This window comes from Pan troglodytes, chromosome Y (assembly GCF_028858775.2).
Source record: "Pan troglodytes isolate AG18354 chromosome Y, NHGRI_mPanTro3-v2.0_pri, whole genome shotgun sequence".
In the NCBI taxonomy this organism is placed as follows: domain Eukaryota; kingdom Metazoa; phylum Chordata; class Mammalia; order Primates; family Hominidae; genus Pan; species Pan troglodytes.
The window spans coordinates 5,878,808-5,904,691 of NC_072422.2; the positions used below are offsets into that span (position 1 = coordinate 5,878,808).

The 25,884-nt window shown below is 44.3% G+C and overlaps 1 long non-coding RNA gene across 2 annotated transcripts; it reads left to right on the forward strand.

The window, feature by feature from the left end:
• LOC107971311 (uncharacterized) lies at positions 1-24,750 on the forward strand. Of its 2 annotated transcripts, none has more exons than XR_001714267.1 (3): positions 1-272; positions 14,718-14,878; positions 24,401-24,750. It is a non-coding gene; the product is annotated as an uncharacterized LOC107971311 (long non-coding RNA). The 2 variants fall into 2 exon arrangements; XR_001714266.2 differs by lacking the exon at positions 1-272 and adding an exon at positions 13,504-14,584.
• The last annotated feature ends 1,134 nt before the right edge of the window (positions 24,751-25,884 follow it).

The window sequence follows — 25,884 nt, forward strand, 5'->3', positions numbered from 1 at the left end:
ATAACAGCTGTTTTGAAGAGCCAGAAAGACTGGAAACTTTCTTTCCAGACCCCAGCTAGTTGACACTCAACTGGCAAACATTGAGTTCTGAATGCCTAAGAGGTTGTTGTCCAGGCTTGGTTCCTGATTGAGATCCAGGCATCAGGAGAGGTTGTTTTGTTAAAACTATGGCTGGAGCAGCATGCAAGACTGAAAAAGAAGGGCACAGTGAACATGGAGATGGAAGAGGACAAGGAAGAAGGAAAAAGGAGGAAGAAAGAGAGATAAGAGAGGTACATGGGACATCAGGGCTTTCTTTTATCTTGATACTTTTTAATTTCCTGCCGTAGTACTGGTAAACAACTCTTCCAGGAAGCCAAATGCTTGTAATCTTGCTTGGTTGGAGAGAATTGATTTTATCCTGGCTTTCTGTGGCAGTTATCTCAGTTAACAAAGCAATAAAATACTGATCTGGGAAAGAAACAGTTTTTACTGGTGAAAAGGGTGCGCGTTGAGACAAGGAGCCAAAATCACTCATTAATAGCGTTTCTTCATTTGACTTAATTTCAGGAGGAGAAAATGATGCAATTATATTAGCCTTATAATGGATTCTGGGTCTTCGTATTTTTGTTTCAGGCTGGATCCAGGTTCTCACTTTCCCAGCTTTAAAAACAGCAAAGTATTCAATATTATCAGCCTCAGACTGAATTCAGGGTCTGTCTGCTTAGGTTACAGACAGTATCCAAGATATGAGTGCTCTTCCTTTAAGCAAGGTCCATGGTTTGACTACTGGAGATAGAACCTTGGGGCAGAATCTTAATAGAAAGGTTTCAGACTAGATGAAAGTGTGAATTATGTCAACTTCAGGCTGGATCCAGGGACTGACTATTTGAGATTTTGAATAAGCCCAGGATCTGTCTTTATTCATTTGAATGTAAAATGAAGATCTGGCTTTATCAGTTTCCTGCTTGATCCAGGGTCTCACTGCTTGGGTTTCAGGGTGGGTCCAGGTTTGATATATAGCAGCTCTTTGCTGAGTCCAGGGCCAAAATATACCAACTTCTGTCTGGGGCCAGGGACAGATTGACTGACTCTCAGGGTGAATCTGACTGTGTCACTCTCAGGTTGGTTCCAGGATCTTATTGAATTCATTTTAGTGTGAAACCAGTATCGTATCACTGTATTGGCTTCAATGTGGGTCCAGGGATTCATTTTAGAGTAAGTCCATTGTCTGATTGTTACAGGTACATGCTGAGTCCAAGGGTAATTTATACTGACTTGATTCTGGGTCTAGGAGTGCATCATTTGAGATTCAAGTTGGGTCCACTGCCAGACTGCATCATTTTGAGTTGGGGACCAATGTGTCAACACACCCACCTCAGGCCAGGTCCTAATTGCTTGAGATTCAGGATCAGTTCATTGTTTCATTTTACCCGTATCAGAATGGGCCCAGTGTCTGACTGAATTGGTTTCCACATAGGTCCAAGGTTGGATAACATCACCTTCAGGCTGGGTCCAGGGTCTGGCTTCATGCTTTTCAGATTGGTTCAATGGGTGGATTATTTGCCATTCTGGCTTCATCCAAGTAGTAACTGTTTGAGAATAAGGTTGAGTACCATTTCTTCTTGTATTGTTTTGGGTCTGAAACAAAGCAATCAGAGTATTAGTCATGCATTTTGCTGCCTGCATTTCAGCCTGATACAAAAGTGTGGTGTATCAGAGAAGGACAGGGTCCAGGTCCTGACTGCTTGAAATTCAGCGTGAGTCAAAGGCCTGATTGTATTAGTTTTAGCTCACGTCCAGGGGTGCATTGTGCCTGCTTCAGTCCAGATCCATAGTTTTACTGTATCACCTTCTGGGATCTGGTCTGAGATCTCACTGTACCTGATCAGATTGGGTACATGGGAAGAAGACATCAGTTTCAGATTGAATCCGTGTTATAAATGCTATAGCTCTATATTTGGCCCAGTTCTATTTTACCATGTCCAAAGGGAGTGAATGTGCTCAGAGTTTGAAATTCTGACTGAGCCCAAGGTTTTTGTTTATTTTTTCTGTTCCAGTTTTAAACTAAATTCTACTAACTAGAGCTTCAGGTTGGGACCATGGTTTTGCTGCTTGTGGTGCAGGCACTATCCAGGATATAAGTGTTTCAAATTCAGGTGAGGTCTATTCATTGATATTTTCAATTTCATGGTGTGTCCATAAAATAGACACTTGATTTTCATCTTGGATCAAAGGTTGTGAAGTATCAGGTTCAGGCAGTAATGAAATTCTATAAATATTTTAGCTTCAGATGGTGCCCAGAGTTTCTAAGCTTCAATCTTAAGCATTGTCCAAAATGAGCCCATATCACTCTGTGTATAAGAATTTCCATCTGGAAAATTATCATGAGTCCACTTTGTGTCTGTTGAAGCTGTAGCCTCTGTCCATGTGTTTACCACTGGAGACTCAGACTGGGATCATTGGGTGATTCATTCAGACACAGGTAGTGTTCAGGGTTTTCTGCTGTAGGGATACCCTGAGTCCATGGTAACATTGAGGAAATAACAGCCCATGCCCCTGGATTTTCTGCTGAAGATTCATCATAGGTCCATGATATAAGTATATCAGATACAGTCTGTGTCCAGGTAATTCCTACTGGAGACTGGGCCTGAAGCCACAGTATAATTTTGTCAGATACTGGCTGTGCGGAGATAATGACTGGAGAAGATTCAGCCTGGGTCCACAGTGCAAGTATATCAGATACAGTCTGTGTCCAGGGATTTGTTGCTAGAAGTAAAGCTTTGGTCCATGGGGTGACTGTGGAAGCTATTGCCTCTATCCATGGATTGACTCCTAGAGATACAGGCTGGGCCCACAATGATAATGTATTAGACATAGGCAGTATCCAGGGATTTACTGCTGAAGATTCAAATTGGATTAATTTTATGTGTATGTCATATACAGGCAGTATTCACATAATTAATACTGCAGATTCAGATTGGGACCATAATCTTGTTGTATTAGATGAAGGCTGTGCTCAGGCCTTTACTGTTGCAGCTACAGCCTGTGCCCAAATTGTAGCTGTATAAAAAACAGGCTGTGTCCAGGGATTTAGTGCTGGAAATTCAGCCTGGGTCCAGGGTATAACTTTCAGAGATACAGCCTCTGTCCAGTTATTTAGTGGTAGACATTTAGGTTGAGTCCATGCTTTCGGTGTGCCATGTAAACTTTGTGAACAGATTAATGATAGAGTTACAGCCTGTGTACACAATGTAAGTGTATCAACAACAGGGTTTCTTGAGGGATGTACTGCCAAATATTCAGTCTGGGTACATGATATGACTATATCAATCTCAGCCTCTAACAGAGGACATGGGGCTAGAGATTCAGACTTTGTCCAGATATTTATAATTTGAGACTTAGACTGCATCATGGGATTTACAGCTGGAAATTCAGCCTGGTCCCACGTGTTTACTTATGGATATTTCATTTGGGTTCACAGTGTGACTACATCAGGTAGAGGTTGTAACCAGAAATTGACTGCTGGAGATTTTGTCTGTGTCCATGTTATGACTGTGTCAGCTAGAGCCTCTCTCCTGGGAATTATTACTAGAGATACAGCCATGTACTACAGCATGACTATACCAGTTACAGCCACTGTTAAGGGATTTATTGCTGGCAACAGATCCTGGTTCCATGATGAGACTATTTCAGTTTTAGACATTCTCCATGGATTTACTGCTACATAAACATTCTTAGCCAATGATTTCATTTTGTCAAGTAGAGTGTATGTGCAGACGTTGTTGATTTTAGAATGAACCTGGGTCCACAGTAAGACAATTTCTGTTTCAAGCTTTGTGGAGGGATTTACTCCTACAGATTCAGCTTCGTTCAGTAGTATAACTAGCAGGTACAGGCTGTGCCCAGTCATTTACCTTTGGAGACTCAGCCTCGGTCTACTGTGTGAATATACTGGTTTCATTTGGTTTCCAGAGATTTATGACAGGTGATTTGACTTGGTTCCATAGTTTGATTGTATGAGCTTTTGCCTGTGTCAAATGCTTTACTGCTGAAGACTCAGCCTGGGTCCATGGTATGAGTGTAACAGATACAGATTGGATCCAAGGCTTTACTGTTAAAAATTCTGACTGAGTGCACAGTGTCTGTGTATTGGCTACAGGTTCTGTCCTGTAAGTTACTGCTGGGGAGTCAGCCTGATGCCATGGTGTATCTGTGTCATACATAGACTGTGTCCAAAGATTTCATGCTGGAGATTCAGATGGTGCCCATAGTGTGATAGTAGCAGCCCAAGGCAGTATCCATGGATATCCTGCTCTTAATTCAGCCTCTTTCTATAATGTGATGCTATCAGCTGTGGACATTGTCCAGCTATTTACTAATGGACATTCAACCTGGGTCCAAGGTACGAGTATGGAAGGTAAAGGATGTGTCCATGGAATTACTACTGGAGATACAGCCTGGGCCCATGGTGTGACTGTGGAAGTTACAGCGTCTGTGCACAGATTTACTGTTGAAGACTCAGCTTGTGTCCAAAGGATAATGTTATCAGATTCAGGCAGTGTAAAGAGATTTACTGCTGAAGATTCGCCTTCGGCTCATGGTTTGATTGTATAAGATACGTACTGTGTCCATGGATTTATTGCTGGAGACTCATCCTGAATCCAGGTATAGTACTGTCACCTACAGACTTTTTTCAGGGATTTATTGCTGGAAATTCAGGCTTGGCCCACAGCTTGTCTGCATCAGCTGTTGTCTGTGTCCAAGAATTTACTGCTGGAGAATCTTTCAGGATCTCCTGTGTGACTGTATAAGTTTCAGATTGTGTCCTGGCATTTCCTTCTATAAATACAGCCTGATTCCATGGTAGGACCATATCAGCTGTAGCCTCTCTCCAGGGATTCATTGCTGGAGTTTTACCTGGAATCCACGCTTGAGTCCAAGATACAGGTGGATATTCAGCGTGGGTCCATGGTAAGAATATATCATGTGCCAGGGACTTACTCCCAGAGTTTCAGCCAGAATCCATATTGTGAGTATATCAGTTTCAGACTGTGTCTAAGGATTTAATTATAGTGATTTAGCCTGGATACACATTGTGACCATGTCAGATATAGCACAACGTATCCAAGAATTCATCACTAGTGATTCAGCATGGGTCCCTAGTGTGGTTATATCAGTTTCCAAGTGTTTCCAGGAATGTATTGCTGGAGACTCAACCTGGGTTCACAGTGTTATTGTTTCAGTAACAAAATGTATCCAGTAGTTTACTGCTGGCAAATAAACCATGGTCCACAATGAGGTAGGATTAAATTCAGATGGAAGCCAGGTATGTCTTTCTAGATATTCAGACTGTAATATTGTCCAAGGATTTGTTGGCATTTCATCCAGGATCAATGGTATGACAGTTTCAGCTATAGTTTTTGCCCAGGGATTCATTGTTGGAAATCTAAATTGGATCCATAGTGTAACTATCTTAGCTATAGGCTCTGTTAAGGGAAATAAGGCTGGAAATTCACCTTGGTTCCCATATGTGACTTTATCAGATACAGAATGTGTCCAGAGATTCACCGCTGGAGATTTGGCAATAGTCCACAGTATGACTGGATCAGTTTCAGACTGCCTCCAGGATGTTAATCCTTGAAATTCAGCCTTTGTCCATGTTGAGACTATACCTGCTAACATCTTTGTCCAATAGTTTATTCTTGCAGTTTCAATCTGGGTCCACAGTGGGACTCTGTCTGTTTCAGATTGTGTCCAGGAATTTAATTCTTGAGACTCTCCTTGCATCCATGGTGATAATATAGTAGCTTCTTTTTGTACCCAGCAGTTAATTACACCAATGTCTTTCTGAATCCATGGTCTCAATGTGTCATCTCCAGCTTGGATACAGGATCTAACTTTATCACTTTCAACCTTGCCCCAGTGTCTAAATGGGTAAGTTTCATGATGTGTTCAGTCTCTTAGCTTATCAGGCACAGGTTGGTTCCAAAACCTCACTGTTTCAGTTTCAGACTGTATCCAATGGTGATCTGTCAGAGTTATTGGTTCTCTCTGCTCTGTGACTGTGTCTGCTTGAGACTGAAACAAAGGTTTGATGATATCAGCTTCTGTGTGATTCCAGGGTCAGGATCTATCACCTTCAGATTGGGGCCTAGGTATTACTGTTTCCATTCCAGTTTGGGCCCAGTACCTAACTGGATCTGTTTCTGTTTGGGTCTAAAGTTTTTATTTCCATTCTTCAGTCTAGGTTCTGGGCCACAACATTTTAAATTTATGCCAAATCCAGTGTCTCACTCTTTCATTTTCTTTTTTTTTTATTTTATTATTATTATACTTTAAGTTTTAGGGTACATGTGCACAATGTGCAGGTTAGTTACATGTGTATACATGTGCCATGCTGGTGTGCTGCACCCATTAACTCATCATTTAGCATTAGGTATATCTCCTAATGCTATCCCTCCCCCCTCCCCCTACCCCACAACAGTCCCCAGAGTGTGATGTTCCCCTTCCTGTGTCCATGTGTTCTCATTATTCAATTCCCATCTATGAGTGAGAACATGTGGTGTTTGGTTTTTTGTCTTTACGATAGTTTACTGAGAATGCTGATTTCCAATTTCATCCATGTCCATACAAAGAACATGAATTCATCATTTTTATGGCTGCATAGTATTCCATGGTGTATATGTGCCACATTTTCTTAATCCCATCTATCATTGTTGGACATTTGGGTTGTTTCCAAGTATTTGCTATTGTGAATAGTGATGCAATAAACATACGTGTGCATGTGTCTTTATAGCTGCATGATTTATAGTCCTCTGGGTATATACCCAGTAATGGGATGGCTGGATCAAATGGTATTTCTAGTTCTAGATCCCTGAGGAACCGCCACACTGACTTTCACAATGGCTGAACTAGCTTACAGTCCCACCAACAGTGTAAAAATGTTCCTATTTCTCCACATCCTCCCCCGCACCTGTTGTTTCCTAACTTTTTAATGATTGCCACTCTAACTGGTGTGAGATGGTATCTCATTGTGGTTTTGATTTGCATTTCTCTGATGGCCAGTGATGGTGAGCATTTTTTCATGTGTTTTTTGGCTGCATAAATGTCTTGTTTTGAGAAGTGTCTGTTCATGTCCTTCGCCCACTTGTGGATGGGGTTGTTTGTTTTTTTTCTTGTAAATTTGTTTGAGTTCATTGTAGATTCTGGATATTAGCCCTTTGTCAGATGAGTAGGTTGTGAAATTTTTCTCGCATTTTGTAGGTTGCCTGTTCGCTCTGATGGTAGTTTCTTTTGCTGTGCAGAAGCTCTTCAGTTTAATTAGATCATTTTCAGCTTGTAACCATGGTTTAATTGTATCAGCTTTCAGGTGAGTCAAGAGTGTTCGTGGTTGAGTTTCTGGCTGGGTCCAGGTTTGTACTACGGCTGTTTTAGGCTGACTCCAGGGTCTGATCATGTCAACTTTAGAGTGAATTAAGGGCTCAGTTATGTTCATAATAGGATGTATTAAGATCCATGTATGCATCAGGGGTTTGAGTATAATAGCCTCATGCTTATTCAATGTACTAAGTCTATCCATTTGATTACAGGGCCTGATCATACTAGTTTTATGTTGCATCTAAGACTTAATATTGTCACCTTCAGACTTAGCAAATTAATATGGAGTATGCCATATAGAAGCAATCCAGAACTAAGTTGACTCAGGTTCCATGAGAGTCCAGTATCCATCTGTCCTTTCTATAGCTTCTTGGCATCCAAATACATTCTATACTGGCTGACACCATGGTTAAAATGTATGGGTTACTGTAGCATACTGAGATATATCTTCATTGAGGGATGAATGAGCCCATAGTTCAATTTTATTAACTACAAAAGAAATGGTGGAATCTAGCTGTAAGTTACTGGTTTGGCACCAGGGTTAACTCTATGAGCTACCTGATACTTCTGGTTTCTGATACTCTTCATTAGATTTAATCTGCATCACTCTTCCTGTTTTATATGACACAAATTGTTTCAACTTAAGTAGTAATTTCAAGCCAAGGTCTAGCTACAAGTTGTACATGAGATAGGACATTAATAGATTGAACTTGAAACTGACCAGTATCCATCTTGTAAGGAATTTAGATCCACCTGTGCCACTGGAAAAGAGAAAACAAGATCCACCAGCATTAACTAATGGTAGAGTATGAAGCCTAATTATACCAGCTAATGTATAAATCCAAGATCTTGCTGAATCAGTCAGAGTTTGATATTTATAATTCATTGTATTTCTCTGAGGAAGATTCCAGGGTATAGGTATAATATCTGTTTGGGGGTTCTGGGGTCCAGAAAAAACATTGAGAAGTGTTCATTTCTGTGATACTCCAGCATTCAGCTGTATTGGGATGATCTCATAGTTTGGCAACAGAAGAAATCCATGGTCATACCATTGGAAATTTGCTAGCTGAGGAGAGGTGACCACTTTGAAAGTGTAATAGCCTATTGGCATAGAAAGCCTCTATCATTTGAATAAAAAAGCATTGAATGAGGACTCCAGTGCTTTCTCTTCACTGGGGAAGTGCTTAATCTTCTTGTCCATGTTTGTACTGAGAATCTATGGATGACCAAAGTGGCAGAGCTTGTGTTAGAGCTAAGTATGTTTTGTGGACTACCTTCTACTCCAGGAGGAAACTGCAGGGTAGAGAAAAAAATAGGACCTAGTGATTTCTGGGATGCCTTGATAAGCTGTCTCATCAAATTCAGTTCCCAGCCAAGCAGGTGTTTAAAGTCATCAGGGGACACTCCTCCATTGTGTTGGGATCTCATTCTGGTACAGAGAGTGTGAGCAGAAATGAGGTCAGATAGGGGTGAGGATACAATCTGATGAGGGTTGGATGGGGTCTTGCACCTTCACCTTCAAAAGAGCTGAAGAGAGATGACAGAGAAGGTGCTTCCAACTGCATCCCCGTAATTGAACAAGCAGTTCACACCATGGCCCCATCTTCATCTGGGAGTACTCCAACATGCAGGGAACATTAGGATTGCAAACTGTGCCTTCCTGGCAAACTCCCAATTTGAGGGCTTTCATTGTCATAACCAAATGGGACTGGGATGGATTGATGCTGGGTGGGATGTGGCCTCCACACTTGCCTCTTCTTTTCCTGACTTCCATGCTCCTCATTGACATACAGTTTCCTGGATCTGGCTAAATGTCTTACACTCTAAGTATTTCCCAGTTCATGGAGGATGGCCCTCATGGGAATATGTTGCGTGAGTGTTGCCTTCCAAACACTGTCACGTTTTAATGACTGGGCTGCTTTGATACATTTAAAACCATAAATTCCATTACAGATGCCAGCCAGAAGGAAAACTTTTGTTCTCCCACTTCTATTGGAGAGCTGCATGATTTGTGTAGGATGAGAAGTAGGCAGGCCTGTCTGGCTTTTGCCTGGTAATGTAGGCCGTATTTCATTATATCTGCATGTCCTGTCTCATTGTGGAGGGAGTATTTCATTGAGTTGTTGCAGGATGCAACTGCCTCTTGCCAAAGATCTCTTGGCTGCTAGGGATTTCAGTGAGAAAAGGAAAGTTGGGTAAGCTAGCTGCACTCCAGGGTTTGGGTCATGGTATCTTTTTGGAGGCTGTGGTTGTTTGTACTTTGCAGGAGGCTTTTGTGTCCTCTGACAGGAATCTTTGAACATTGCTTGGACTCCAGCACAAGTCAGCTTTTCTCTTGGATGAGTTTTGATTTATCTTTGCTGTCATGGTGAGTCCACAGTGGCTGTCAACAATGCTACTGAACACCCTATTCAGGGTTGCAATCACAACAGACTACCTCAGAGACATTGTCTCTACCTCATCTGCACCTGTGAGCACCTAGGTCGAGGGGTGAGAACACTGATCCACCTTCGCCTTGCCTTTATCGTGGTCCCTGCCTTTCCCAGAGAGCCCTTGCAGGGTCCAGGGTGAAGGGAGGAAGTGAGGTAAAGGGCCTGGCCATCTTTGGCTGATACCCCCCTCTTGGGTCTCAGGTATTATTTCATCAATCAAAGACCCCTAAAAAACTCACCAGACTATATTCCAAACCCCATGGGACCCAATTCCTGCACACAGCCTCTTTCGAGAATGGAGTCAGAAGAGCAGTTTCTAGGGACCACCTCACAGTCTCAAAACTTCTTCTTCTCCATCTGGACCAGAACACAAACACAGCCCAATGGAGCCCTAAAATCGCACCTGTTCCATTTTTTTTTTCTGCTTAGGAAGGTTCACAGACCTGAGAATTGAGCGCCCGCACCTGCCCGTGAATGCGTATGTGCTGTTCTCAGGGCACAATGCCTTAACTGTCAGTTCTGTCTAGCTCGCAATGAATGACACAATTGCCTAGCAACAAGTCACCGTGGCTTGGCGGAGAAGGAAACTTCCCTGGAGGTGCGTCAGCGGTGGACTCTCATCTGTTTTCTTTGTGGGATGCCCAGGATAGTACCGTGATTCTAGGAGAAGACAGGCGTGAGCCAGCCTGAAGAAATGTCAAGGAGAGCTCCAGAAATAAAAAACAGATTCCCATGGGTCCAAAATAAATCTGCAGGATGTCTCAGGCCTGCCTACACGTTGTAGGGGTTAGTCCTTTAGAAACTTGCTCCACAGTGATTTACAGATACAACCCGCCTGTATTCCCCAGGGTTGTTTTCTCCATGGTGGGAGTTTCTGCAGAACCATGCAGCCTCAGAACCTGCCTAGCTGTGTGTTTCTTTTGGAGTGTTGCAAGTGTTGGATGTCTGCCTTTGTGTGTGTATGTGTGTGTGTGTCTGTGTGTGTGCCTGTAAGTGGAGCCTGCTTACATGAATGTGACTAACGCAGTCTTGAAGCAGCACTTCTTTCATTTGAGTCTCCCAACCTTTTGGTGGGTGGTCTATGTGGCTCTTCCTAGGCTGTGGGGCTCCGTGTTATTTCCTATGGATAAAGAATCCACAGTGAATTGGGAGTCTGGCTGTGACCCGTCTGAGTTCAAATCACCTACCCCTGCAATTAAAGCCACTCTTCTTCAAAGAAGAGGAGCACACCTCACCGGAGAATAGACATCTCCCAGTGTTTCATTGTCCTGTAACCAAGCCCAAGAGATACACTAAAATTCTGTCTTCAGGGCCCCTTGAAATTACCTCAAATTTGCCTGGCAGTTGAGCAGGTGCTTCATGTTGTGAGGGAGCACTCTGCCATCATCTTGGAATTTCATTCTGGGACAGAAAGTGTGAGCAAAAATAAGGTCAGAGGGGTGAGGATGGAATCTGGTCAGGATTGGATGGGGTCCCACACTTTCACCTGCAAAAAGGTGAAGAGTGATGACACAGAAATTTTTTCCAACTGCATCCCCACATTCCCTTAGTTGCACAAGCAGTCCACGCCATGGCCTGGTGTTCAGGTGGGAGTATTCCAACGTGCAAGGAATATTTAGAGTACAAATTGGGGCCATCCTGGCAAACTCCTGATTTGAGGGCTTTCATACCCGGAGCCAAATGGTAGTGGAATGGATTGATGCTGGGTGGGATGTGACCTCCAGACTTGCTTCTTCTTTTCCTGACTTCCATGATCCTTCTCAGCCTAGGGTATCCTGGGTCTGGATCACCATCTTCCACACTAAACGTTTCTCAGTTCTCTGAGAACGAACCTCATGAGAATCCATTGTGTGAGTGTTTCCTTCTAAACACGGTCACATTTTAATGACTGTGCAGCTTTGATACTTTTAAAACCATAAATTCCTGTTACAGTCACCAATAAGGAAGCTCTTGTTCTCCCACTTCTTTGGGTGGGTTGCATGATTCCTATAGGATGAGAAGGAGGCAGCTGTGTCTAGCTTTTTCCTGTAAATCTAGCCTCAATTTCATTTCGTCTACAGGGCTTCATTCTGGAGGACCTCTTTCACTGGGCTGTCGCTTGTTGGAACTGCTTCCCACCACAGATTATTTAGCTGCCAGGGATTTCAGAGAGCGAAAGGAACTTCAGGTAGGCTAGCTGCACTTCAGCTTGTGGGTCATTGTCTTCTTTTGGGGGCTGAGGTTGTTTGGACTTTGCAGGAGGCATTTGGGTCCTGTGATGGAAATCATGGAGAATTGCTTGGACTCCAACACAAAGCGGCTCATTCTCTCATGCGAGCCTTGATTTTTCTTTGTTTTCATAGGGAATCCAAGTGTCCCCCAACAGCATTACTGGGGATCCTTTTTAGGCTTGCCGTTGCTATGGAGGCCATTGAGACACTGTCTCAAACTCCTCTGCAGCTGTGAGAGGCCAGTCTGAGGTATGAGAAAACTACTTCACTTTGGACATGCTTTTGTCATGGTTTCTGCCTTTCCTAGAAAGCTCCTGTGAGGTCCAGAATGAAGAGAGGCAGTGAGATCAAGAGCCAGGACATCTTTCACTGATACATGCCTCTGGGGTCTCAGGTATGATTCTGTCACCCAAAGGACCCTCAATAACACACCAGACTATATTCCAATCCCAATGTGACCAGATTCTGCCACATAGCTTCTTTCAGGAATGGAGTCAGAAGAGCAGTTTCCAGTGATCACCTCACAGTCATGAAATGACTCATCCTCTAGCAGGACTTTAACATGGAGATGGCCTGAAAGGGCTCAAAGTTTGAGACTTTCAGAGTCTCGCCGTGGGTTTTGCAGGTAACCTTTTTCCTGATACAAGGCCAGCTCTACCTGTACCAGTTTTCTCTAATTAGGCAGGCATTTCTAACAGGTGAATGCCCAGCCTGCCTCACAAATGCACATGCCCTGGTCTCAGTGCACCTGGTCTGATTTTGAGCTCTGGCTAGTGTCACAATAAATGTCAATGTTGCCTAACGACAAGTACTACAGCTTGGCAGTGTAGGAAACCTCCATGTAGGTTCGTCAGTGGTGGATTCTTACCTGTTTTTTTCTGTGGAATCCATGTGATAGTCCCATGATTCTAGGGCAAGGAAGACATGAGCCAGCCTGAAGAAATATCAAGCAGAGCCTCAGGAATAAACCATGAAATCCCTAAGTTTCCAAAAAATCTGCTGGATTCCTCAGGCCTGCCTAGAATTTGCAGGGGTGAGTCTTTATGAAATTGCCCCAGTGATTTCTAGGTACAGCCTGATTGTGTTCCTTGGGTTTGCTCTCTATTAAATGGGGCTTCCTGCAGAACCATGCAGCCTCAGGGGCTGACAGATTGTGTGTTTCTGTGGGATGGTTGTGAGTGTTGGATATCTCTGTATGCGTGTGACATTGTGTGTGTGTTTGTGCCTTTAAGTGGAATCTGCTTAAAGGAATGTGGCTAATGCACGTCAGTGATTCCTTTTTTTTTTTTTTTTTTTTGAGTCTCCCAACCTTGTGGTGGCCTGTCTGTGTGGCTCAGCTTAGGGTGGCTCTGCTTAGGCTGCAGTTCTCTGTATTCTTTATTTTTCTGTGGATCATGAATCCGCAGTGAATTAAGAGGTGTATTATGACATGCAAGTGTCCAAATCACCTCTTGCTGAAAAAAAAAAAAAAAAGTTACTCTTTTGAAAGAAGAGAAGCACACCACACCAAAAAACACAAATCTTCCAGTGTTTCATTGTCCTGTGGCCAAACCAGAGAGAGACACTAGCAGTCCTGTCCTCAGGGCCACTTGAATTCACCTTGACTTTGGTTCCCAGATGAGCAGGTCCTTCACGTCATGAGGGTGCAACCCTTCATCATCTTGGGATTTCATCCTGGGACAGAGTGTGAGCAGCAGTAAGGTCAGATAGGGGTGAGGTTATAATCTAGTGAGATTTGGATAGGTTCCAGCAACTTCACCTGAAAAAAAAATATCAAGACTGGTGACACTGAAGATGCTTCTAACTCCATGTCTGCATTCCCTTAATTTCACAAGCAGTCCACACGATGGCCTGGGGTTTAGATGGGAGTACTCTAAGGTGCAGAGAACATTTGGAGTGCAAATTGGAGTCATACTGGCAAACTCTTGATTTGAGGGATTTTATGTCTGGAACCAAATGTGAATGGAGTGGATTGATGCTGGGTGGGATGTGGCCTCCAGAATAGCCTCTTCTTTTCCTGAATTGCATGTTCCTTTTCAGGCTAGGGTTTCCTGGGTCTGATTCTACCACTTCCACACTCAACGTTTCCCAGTTCATGGGGAACGACCCTCATGGGAATCCATTGCATGAATGTTTCTTTCTAAACACTGTTATGTTTAAATGAGTGGGCAGCTTTGATACCTTTAAAACCATAAATTCATGTTACAGGCACTAAAAAGGAAACTCTTGTTTTACCTCTTCTGGCTGCATGATTCCTGTAGGATGAGAAGCACACAGCCATGTCTGGTTTTTGGCTGATAATCTAGCCTCTGTTTCATTTCATCTGCATGGCCTTCTCATCATGGAAGAGCTGTTTCATTGGGCTGTTGCTGGATGGGACTGCCTATTCCTTCAGATTATTTAGCTGTCAGAAAATTCAGAGAGCAAAAGGAACTTTGTGTAGGCTGGCTGCCCTCCAGGTTGTGGTTCATTGTCTTCTTGTGGGAGCTGAGGTTGTTTGCACGTTGCAGGAGGATTTTCAGTCCTCTGACAGGAATCATTGAATCTTGCATGACTCAAGCACAAGGCAGCTGATTCTCTCAGGTGAGCCTTGATTTATCTTTGCTTTCATGGGGAATCCTCAGGGGCTCTCAACAGCACCACTGGTCACCTTTTTGAGGCTTGCCATTTCCACAAACGACCTCTGAGACACTGTGTCAACTTCATCTTCACCCAGGAGAGGCCAGTCCGAGGTTTGAGAACACTGCTCCACCCTGCACTTGGCTTTGTCATGGTTGCTGCCTTTTCCAGAGAGGGCTTACAAGGCCCAGAATGAAGGGAGGAAGTGACGTCAAGAGCCCAGCCATCTTTCATTGACACCCACCTCTGGGGTCTCAGGTAAAATTCTGACACCTAAAGAATGCTCAACAACACACCAGCCTATATTCCAGTCCCCACAGGACCTAATTTTTGCAGACAGCCTCTTTTGGGAATGGAGTCAGAGGGGTAGTTTCCAGCAACCCCTTTAGAGTCTTGAAATGCCTCCTCCTCCATAGGGACCCGACAATGGAGGCAGTCCAAAGGGGTCCTGAGGTTGAGACTTTTAGGGTCCTACAGTGGGTTTTCACAGATAGCCTTTTTCCTGATACCAGGCGGGCTTTGCCTGTTTCATTTGCCTCTGCTTAGGCTGGTTGACAGCTCTGACAGCCAGGCATCTAGGCCTGCCTCACAAATGCTCATGCACTAGACTTAGGGCACCTAGCCTGATTGTGAACTCTGGCTAGCATCACAATGAATGTCACCATTGCCTAGCGACAAGTCTCTGTGGCTTGGTGAAGGGGACCTCCGTGGATGTGCTCCGGCCATGGACTCTCACCTGTCTTCCATGTGGGATCCACGGGATTGTCCCATGATCCTAGAAGAGGACAGAAGTGAGCCAGCCTGAAGAAATGTCAAGCAGAGCCCCTGGAATGAGTGGCAAAATCCCTAAGGATCCATAAGGATCTGTAGGATTCCTCAGGCTTGCCTAGATGGTGTAGGGGTGAGTCTTTTTGAAACTTGTCCTATGGTAATTACTAGGTACAGCCTGCCTGTGTTCCTTAGGGTTGCCCACTCCCAGGTGGGGCTTCCTGCAGAACCACACAGTCTCATGAGCTTCCAGGCTGTGTGTTTCTGTGGAAGTATTGGAAGTGTTGGATATCTGCATGTGCATGTGGCATTGTATGTTTGTGTGTGTGTGTGCATGTGTGTGTTTTGTGTGTATCTGTAAGTAAAGTCTTCTTAAAGGAATGTGGCTAATGCACTTCAACATTTTTTTGAGTCTCCCACACTTTTCATGGTCTGTCTGTGTGGTTCTTCTTGGGCTGCAGGGCTCCCTGTTCTTTATTTTTCTGGGAATCATGAATCTGCAGTGAATCGGGAGGCAGGCCGAGACCCACCGATGTCCAAATCACCTCCCCCTGCAGAAAAAGCCACTATTCTAGGCAAAGAAGGAGTAAACCACACCAAAAAACAGACATCTGCCAGTACTTTATTGTCACATGGCCAACCCAGGGACAGACAGTAACAGTCCCGTCCACAGGCCCGTTGAATTTACCTCAAATTCGGTTGCCAACTGAGTAGGTACTTCAAGTCATGAGGTGACATTCTTCTATCATCTTGAGATTTCATCCTGGTACATAGAATTTGGGCAGAAATAATGTCAGATAGGGGAAAGTATACCATCTGGTGAGGGGTGGATGGGGTTCTGCAAATTCACTTGCAAAAAAAAAAAGTAACTACAGATGACCTAGGGTGCTTCCAACATTATACTTGCATTACCTTAATTGCACAAGCCGTCCTAACTATTGCTCGGTGTTCAGGTGGAAGTGCTCCAAAGTTCAAGGAATACTTGGAGTGCAAGTTGGGGCCACTTTGGCAAACCCCCAATTTGAGGGCTTTCATACCTGGAGCCAAATGGGAGTGGTATGGATTGGTGCTGAATGGGATGTGGCCTCCAGATCCATAAGGATCTGTAGGATTCTTGTTTTCTTGACTTCCATGTTCCTCATCAGCCAAGGGTTTCTCTGGGTCTAGCTCAATGACTTTTTTACTAAACATTTCCCAGTTCATAGTGAATGGCCCTCATTGGAATCTATTGCGTGAATGTTCCCTTGTAAACACTTTCATGTTTTAATGACTGGGCAGCTTTGTTACTTTTAAAACCATAAATTCCAGTTACAGCTACCAACAAGAAACCATTCTTCTCCCACTTACATAGGAGGGCTGCATGATTCCTGTAGGATGAAAAGCAGCCAGCTGTGTCTGGCCTTTGCCTGGTAATCTAGACTCTGTTTTCACTTCATCTACGCAGCTTTCTCATCGTGGAGGGGCTCTTTCATTGGGCTGTTGCTGGATAGACTGCCTCTTGCCACAGATTATTTTGCTGGCAGGGATTTCAAATAGCAAAAAGGACTTCAGGTAGGCTGGCTGTGCTCCAGGCTTCAGGTCGCTGTCTCATTCTGGTGTCTGAGGTTCTTTGCACCTTGCAGAAGGATTCTGGGTCCTCTGACAGGTATCACTGAACATTGCTTGGACTCAAGCACAAGGCAGCTCATTCTTTCAGGCAAGCCTTGATTTCTTTTTGCCATCTTCAGGAATCCACAGTGCCCCTTAATAAAACTACTGGATATGCTTTTCAGGCTTGCCATAGCCAAAGATATCCTCTGGGACACTGTCTCAACCTCATCTGCAGCAGTGAGAGGCCAGTCTGAGATGTGAGAGCACTGCTCCACTTTTGACTTGCCTACCTTTATTGGGGTTCCCGCCTCTCCCAGAGTGCTCCTCTGAGGGCCAGGATGAAGGGAGGCAGTGAGATCAAGAGCCCAGTCATCTTTCACTGACACCCACCTCTGAGTTGTATGATTCTATCACACAGGAAACCTTCAACCACACACCAGACTATATTCCAATCCTCATAGGACCTGATTCTGGAACAGAGCCTCTTTCGGAAATAAAGTCAGAAGAGCAGTTTCCAGGGACCACCTCACAGTCTTGAAGCCCCTCCTCCTCCAGGGGGACCTGAAAATGGAGATGGCCTGAAGGGGCCCTGAGGTCAAGACTTTTAGGGTCCTGTAGTGGGTTTCCACAGACAGCCTTTTTCCTGATACCAGGCTGGCTCTGCCTGTACTGTTTTCCTCTGCTTAGGCAAGCTGACAGCTCTGAGAGCTGGGCATCTGGGCCTGCCTCATGAATGCCCATGGTCTAGGCTCAGGAACATGGCCTGATTATGAGCTGTGGCTAGCATCACAATGAATGTCACCGTTGCCTTGCCACAAGTCCCTGCAGCTTGGTGGAGAAGGAGACCTCATTGGAGGTTCCTCAGAGGTGGGCTCTCACCTATTTTTTTGTAGGACCTACAGGATAGTCCCATGAACCTAGGAGAGGGCAGACATGAGCTAGCCCGAGAAAACATCAAGCAGGGCCCCAGGAACAAACTGCAAAATTCTTAAGGATCCAAAAAAATCTGCATGATTCCTCATTGCTGTCTATACGTTGTAAGGGTGAGTCTTTTTGAAAGTTACCCGCCTGTGATTTCTATGTACAGTCCACCTGTATTCCCTGGGGTTGCTCTCTCCTCTCCCAGGTGAGGTTTGTGCAGAACGCTGCAGCCTCGGGAGCTGCCAGGCTGTTTCTCTGTGGGAGTGTTGTGAGTGTTGGATGTCTACATGTGTGTGTTGCATCGTGTGTTTGTGTGTGTGTGTGCCTTGAAGTGGAGTCTGCTTAAAGGAATGTGGCTAACGCAATTCTGCTCTCCTTTTTTTTCTTTCTTTGTTTCTTTCTTTTTTTTTTTTTTTTTGAGTCTCCTACACCGCCTGTCTGTGTGGCCGTGCTTGGGCTGCAGGGCTCTGTGCTTTTATTTTTCCGTGAATCATGAATCTGCAGTGAATTGGGAGTGGGGCTGAGACCCTACATCATCCAAATCACCTCCCTCTGCAAAAAAAAAGCTGGTTTTCTAGCAAGAAGAGTAGCACACCATACCAAAAAACAAACATCTCCAAGTATTTCATTGCATTGTGGTCAAACAAGGTGGAGAAATGAGAAATCCTGTCTGCAGTTTCCCTTTAATTTACCTCGAATTTGGTTCCCAGGTGAGCATGTGCTTCATGTTGTGAAGGGGCACTTCTTCATCATCTTGAGATTTCATCCTGGGACATAGGCTGTGAGCAGCAATAAGGTCAGGAAAGGCTGGGGTCTTGCTACTTCACCTGCAAAAGAAATAAAGACAGATGACACAGAAGGTGCTTCCAACTCCATCCCCACATTCCCTAAATTGCACACACAGTCCACACTATGGTCCAGTTTTCAGGTGGTAAGGAAGGAGACCACCACTCTTATTGTCTAATACTCAGAAAAAGAAAGAGGAAGCCAAAGCTAAAGAAAGGCAGAAATGAGATCAATAGTCAGACAGCCTGGTGCCACACCCCAGGCATGGTAGTTAAAAATCAACCCCTGACTTAACCGCTTCTATTACCTATAGATTCCAGACATTGTATGAGGAAGTATTGTGAAACCTTCTGTTCTGTTCTCTTCTTTCCTGATTACCAATGCCTGAAGCCCCAGCCACATACCCCATGATTGCTTCATTGATCACAACCCTTTCACATGAACCATTTAGAGTTATAAGCCTTTAAAAGGTGCAGGAATCTCTCTTGGGGAGCTTGGTTTTTGAGACACAAGTCTGCCAAAACTCCCTGCCAAATAAAGCCACTTCCTTCTTTAGGTTGGTGTCTGAATGGTTTTGTCTGTGGCTCATCCTTCTACATTTCTTGGTTCCCTGACTGGGAAGAGAGGTGATTAGTAGATGGCCTAGGTAGCCCCTTAGGTAGCTTAGGCTTGCCCTGTAGAGCATCCCTGCAGGATAATCCATGCAGCTTGAGTGACGCAAATACTGATAGTGCTTCTGAGTAGGCAACTGCCTGGTTGGAACACCTCACCAGAGCATTGCAAAGCAGGCCACCACAGAGGATTGACAGAGTGGCTGAACACCAGGAAGGAACTGGCACTTGGAATCTGGAAATCTCGAACACAGTAAGACCAGTCTTAGAAACTTACCAACTCTGTTTGAGCAGAAGTGTGGCCTGATCACTCACAGTGTGCCTTTATCAGCACTTTGGCTTTGGTTTTGATTTTTACTTGGCTTGAATTAATTGATTTAGTGTGAATTAGATGAGTGAGGGACATTTACCCTTTCCCTCTTGCAGTGCCAGTGTTGTCTTCTCTGGGGGAAAAATGGTTCAGACACAAAGTAACCCAGCCCCCTAGGAACTATGAAGAATAATTTCAAGAAGGGATTTAAAAGAGACTGTGGAGTTACTATGACACCAGGGAAACTTAAAACTTTGTGTGAGATAGACTGGCCAACATTAGAAGTGGGTAGGCCATCAGAAGGAAGTCTAGATAGGTCTCTTGTTTCAAAGGTATGGCACAAGATATCCTGTAATCCAGGGCACCCAGACCAGTTCTTATACATAGACACTTGGTTACAACTGGTTTTAGAACTCCCACAATAGTTAAGAGGACAGGCAGCAGCAACATTATTAGTGGCAAAGGGACAAATAGCCAAGGAATAGTTCCACTCCAACCATCGAGGGAAGCTATGTCCTAATTTTCTGTCTGACCCAATATCAGAAGACTCATGGCAGGAAATGACACCAGTGATGCCCCTGTCCCTTACCAAGAAGAGAGACTCTCCAATTCTGTCCCCACAGTACCTGTGCCTCTGCAAGACACACACACCCCTAGGCCAACCACAGTAGGCAAGTAAGGATGTGAAGCTGTGGGAGAAACCCCAACCTTGGTGGCTCACTTACCACCTAAGACTGGGATACAAATGCCCCTGAGGAAGCAGTGGTATACTGGGGTAGGCGATGACAGGCATATGGTGGAAATGCATGCCTTTGTGTATCAACCCTTTACTTCTTCTGATCTCCTAATTTGGAAAAAAATACACCATCTTATATTAAAAACCTCAGACTTTAATTGACTTGCTTCAAACTATTATCCAGACCCACAACCCTACTTGGGCCAATTGCCACTGCCACCAGCTGCTTATGTATCTCTTTAACACAGATAGAAGGGGAAGGTTGCTCCAGAAGCCAACCAAGTGGCTGGAGGAACGTGCTCCTTCTGATTACCAAAACCTCCAGGAGTATGTGAGGATCCAATTACCCGTAATGGATCCCCAGTGGAACCTAAATGAAGGAGAAGTTATAGAAAGTCTGAAGCAATATAGGGAAGCCCACTTAGAAGGGTTAAATAAGGGATCTCAGAAGGCCACAAATGTTAACAAAGTCTCTGAAGTCATTGAAGAAAAAGAAGAGAGTTTGGCACAATTTTATGGAAGACTATGTGAGGTCTACCATATGTATACTCCCTGTGATCCTGAAAGTTCTGAACATCAGTACATGATTAACATGGTTTTAGTTAGTCAAAGCACAGAAGACATTAGAAGAAAACTTCAGAAACAGGCTGGATTTGCGAGTATGAACACTTCACAGTTGTTGGAAATAGCCAATCAGTTGTTTGTGAATAGGGATGCAGCAAGAAAATGAGTGCCAAGTCTGGCAATAGGCCAACCTGCTAGCTGCAGCTATTAGAGGGGTACCTCCAAAGAGTGAAAGAATGAGTGGCCCTGGGAAAAACATCCAGTATGACTGACCATGCCTGCAGTGTAACTAGTGTGCATGCTGTGAAGAAATAGGGCATTGATAAGACAAGTGTCTCCAGTTAAAAGAGAAACAAAATGGCTCCAAGCCAGAGGTCTCAAGCAAGGATGAAAGGGCCTTGTTTAATCTGGCAGAAGGGTTCCTGGACTGAGGGGGACAGGGTTCAGATGAACTGAATGAGTCCATGGTCAGGAAGACAGTTGGGGGCAAAGAGATTGTATTTCTTGTCAATACTGGTGCTGAACATTCAGTATTGACCATCCTGGTCTCCCACTTATCCAAAAAGACTATTGATATAATCAGAGCCACAGGAGTCTCAGCAAAACAATTTTTCTGCTTGCCCCAGACTTGTGCCATAGGGGGATGTGAAGTGAGTCTTCACAGCCCTTATGCTCCCCAGAGGGGAGAAATGGAGACTTTTCATAACTGAGCTAGTCCAAGAGATAGAACCAGCTCTGGCTAAGCAGTGGCCAAGGGTGTGGGCAGAAGATATTCCTCCAGGGCTGGCAGTCAACCAAGCCCCTGCACTCGTAGAAGTTAAGCCTGGGGCCCAGCTGGTCAGGCAAAGGCTGTGCTCATTCCCCAGAGAAGCTCTTGAAGATATCCAGGTTCATCTTAAATGTCTGAGAGCCTTTGAAATTATATTCCCTTGTCAGTCTTCATGGAATACTCCCCTCTTGCCTGTTCCCAAGCCAGGGACCAAGGACTACAGGCCACTATAGGACTTGCACTTAGTCAATCAAGCTACAGTCACTTTAAACCCAATAGTAGATAACCTGTACACATTGTTGGGGTTACTGCCAGCTTAGGAAAACTGGTTCACCTGCCCAGACAAGAATGACATTTTTGTTAGCATCAGACTATCTCCTGAGAGCCAGAAACTGTTTGTGTTTCAATGGGAAGATCTGGGGTCATGTGTCACCATTCACCACACTTGGATCCGCTTTCCCCAAAGGTTCAAGAACTCCCCCACCATCTTCAGGGAGGCACTGCCTCAAGACCTCAAAAAGTTCCCCACCAAAGACCTAGGATGTGTTTTGCTCCAGTATGTTGATGACCTTCTTCTGGGATACCCCATGGCAGTAGGGTGCTCCAGTGGGACAGATGCCCTGCTTCAGACCTAGAGGATTCTTGGTGTAAGTTGTCCAAGAAGAAATTTCAGATATGCAGACAGCTGATACGCTACCTGGGATTCACTATCTGACAGAGGGAACACAGCTCGGGGTCATAAAAAAAGCAGGTCTTCTGCAGCCTATCAGAGCCTAAGATCAGAAGGAAGGTGAGACATTTCTTAGGAGCTATATTGCCAAGCCCCTGTATGGGGTTAAAAAGAGGGGTGAAAAGGAACCTTTTGAATGGGGATCCCAATAACAGCAAGCCTTTTGTGACTTAAAAGAGAAACTCATGTCAGCCCCAGTCTTGGGTCTGCCTAACCTGACAAAGCCATTTACACTATATGTGTCAGAGAGAAAAAATGGCATTTGGGCTTTTGACCCAGACTATGGGGCTCTGGCTGAGGCTGTTGGCCTACCTCTTTAAGCAACTAGATGGGGTATCTAAAGCTTGGACCCCATGTTTGAGAGCCTTAGCAGCAACTGCCCTGCCAGCACGATAAGCAGATAAACTAACTCTTGGGCAAAACCTGAACATAAAGACCCCCACCATGATGCGATGACTTTAATGAATACCAAAGGACATCATTGGCTAACCAGTGCTATACTAACGAAGTACCAAAGCTTGCTCTGTGAAAATCCCCACATAACCACTGAAGTTTGTAACAACCTGAACTCTGCCACCTTGCTCCCAGTATCAGGAAGCCCTGTTAAGCATAACTGTGTAGAGGTGTTGGACTCAGTTTACTCTAGCATACCTGATCTCTGGGACCAGCCTTGGGCACCAGTGGACTGGGAGTTGTACATGGATGGGAACAGCTTTGTAAACCCACAAGGACAGAGGTATGCAGGATACGCATTGGTAATCCTGTATGCTGTCATTGAGGCCAAACCATTTTACCAGGGTACTTCAGCCCAGAAACCAAGGTCATTGCTTTAATTCGGGCCTTAGAACTCAGTGGATGTAAGAATGTAAAAATTTAAACTGACTCTCTGTATGTCATCTTATCCACCCACGTTCATGGAACATTATATAAAGAAAAGGGCCTGATAAACCCTGGAGGAAAGGACAAAAAAATATCAGCAAGAAATCTTGCAATGATTAGAAGAAGTATGGAACCCCAAAAAAGTGGCAGTCATGCATTGCAGCGAGGTTCTACCACGGTGGCTTTAGGAAACTCCAGAGCTGACTCAGAGACTAAAAAAGCAGCCTCCACCCCCTACCAGGCAGAAGGAGGGCAAACAGCAAGAGAGTGATAGTTCAGCTACCAGATGGAAAAATACTCTTGCTACAGCTGCTAGGAGCCACAGTTGTACTGGCTATGCCTGAAACTGCCCATCTAGGTCAGGAATCACTTGAAAAGTTGTTAGACCAGTACGCCTAAATGTAGCATTTTCCAGCTCTTGCCAAAACGGTGGCACAGTGATGTATTACCTGCTGACAGCACAAGGCGAGGCAGGGTCCAGCTGTTCAGTCCAGCATACAAGTTTATGGAGAAGACCCCTTTTGAAGATCTCTAGGTGGACTTCACAGAAATGCCAAAGTGTGGAGGTAATATGTATTTATCAGATTTTTTGCATACCCACTTTGTGTGGATAGAGGCTTATCCAGCATGAACTGATCAAACTCATGAAGTAACTCATGTGCTTCTTTGTGATCTTATTCCCAGATTTGTACTGCCCTCATGAATCAGCTCAGATAATGGGCCAGCATTTGTGGCTGACTTAGTGCAGGAGACAGCAAAGGTTTTGGAGATCACATGAAAACTGCATGCAGCCTACCGACCTCAGATTATGGAAATGTGGAGCAAATGAATCTGACTATCAAAAGTAGTTTCGGGAAAGTGTGCCAGGAAACAGGATGAAAATGGTTACAGCCCCTCTCTAAGGCATTGTTTAAATAAGATGCACCCCTTCTAAAAAAGCAGGATATTCCCCTTAGGAAATATTATATAGTAGAACCCCTCCCATATTATGGGGACCCCCAGGACTCCTTGAGAGTGAGGTGAAGTTGAGTTACAGCAAAAGCTACAGGCTCTAGGAAAAATTACACAAACAATTTCTGCTTGGGTAAATGAGCCATGCCCTATTATTCTCCCCAGTTCACCCCTTTGCCCCCGGTGATCAAGACTGCATCAAAGACTGGAACATAACCCCACTATGGCCACAATGGAAAGGACCCCTGACCATCATTTTGACCACTCTGACTGCCATGAATGTAGAAGGAATCCCAGCCTGGATCCATCACCATAGTGTAAAAACTGCAGTGGCTGAGACCTGGGAGGTGAGAGCAAGCCTTGAAAACCCCTGCAAAATGACACTGAGAAAGACGACAATCCCTGCTCCAGTGACAACAGGAAGCTGACTGTTCTACACACTTCTGAAGCATTAGAAAACTCGTTGTGGGAGTTATTCTCCTTAAAATTTGGGCTTGTATAATAAAGACTGATTTTCCCTGCATGGAGGACTGTTCCCAGTGTATTCATCAGGTTACTGAGGTAGGGCAACAAGTTAAAACTATCTTTCTGTTTTATAGTTATTATGAATGCCTAGGGAGCTCAAAAGGAACTTGCCTGTATAACTTCACTCAGTATAAAATGTGCAGCTCAGTAAATGACAGAACTGATATGTGATATAACACATCTGAGACTCCTATGATCACAATCTTTGAAATAAGATTAAGAACTGATCTTTTCCTAAGTGATACAAGTGAAATAATAAAACAGAAGAAAAGGGAACCCCCAAACACATAACCTTAAATTTTGATGCTTGTGCCACCATTAAGAGTAACCAGCAAGGATTAGTATGTGGCTCTCTATATTGAGAAAAAAGTTATACAGCGGAGAATAAGCATATTTGCTATGAGTTAGGCCTATGTGATAAAGCATGTACTTTTTGGTCTTGTTTCATTTGGGCTACCTGGAAAAAGAATGAAAAAGTTCTAGTTTGGCTTCAGAAGGAAAGGATGATTCCTCTTACACTTAGTGGCCACTGTAACCCCTTAGAACTAATAATAACAAATCCCCATTGAAAAGAGGGAGAAAATGTAACTCTAGGGATCAGCAGATCTGGTCTGGATCCTTAAGTAAATATTTTGGTCTGAGGAGAATTCAAAAGGCACTCTCCTGAACCAGTGTTTCAGACCTTCTATGATGAATTAAATGTGCCAGTATCAGAGCACCCAGGGAAGACATATAATTTGTTCCTGCAGTTAGCACAAAATTTAGCCCATTCCCTCAATGCTACTTCCTGTTATGTATGTGAGGGTACCACTAAGGGAGATCAATGGCCTTGGGGAGCCCAATAATTAGTGACCACTGATCCAGTCCCTGATAAGATTCCAGTACAGAAGGCCCATACTGGCAACTTCTGGGTTTTAAGAACCTTAATTATTAAGCCATACTGCATAGCTAGAGGAGGACAGAACTTCACTCTTCTTGTGGGAAGGCTCCATTGCCTTGAGCAAAAGCCAAGCAGAGCAAAAACAGACACGGGGTGGGGTTCAAACCACACAGAAAGATCCATTTAGTAAATTTACAAATTTGCAAGCAGTGTGGACCCACTCACATTCTCTTCGGGACTGGAA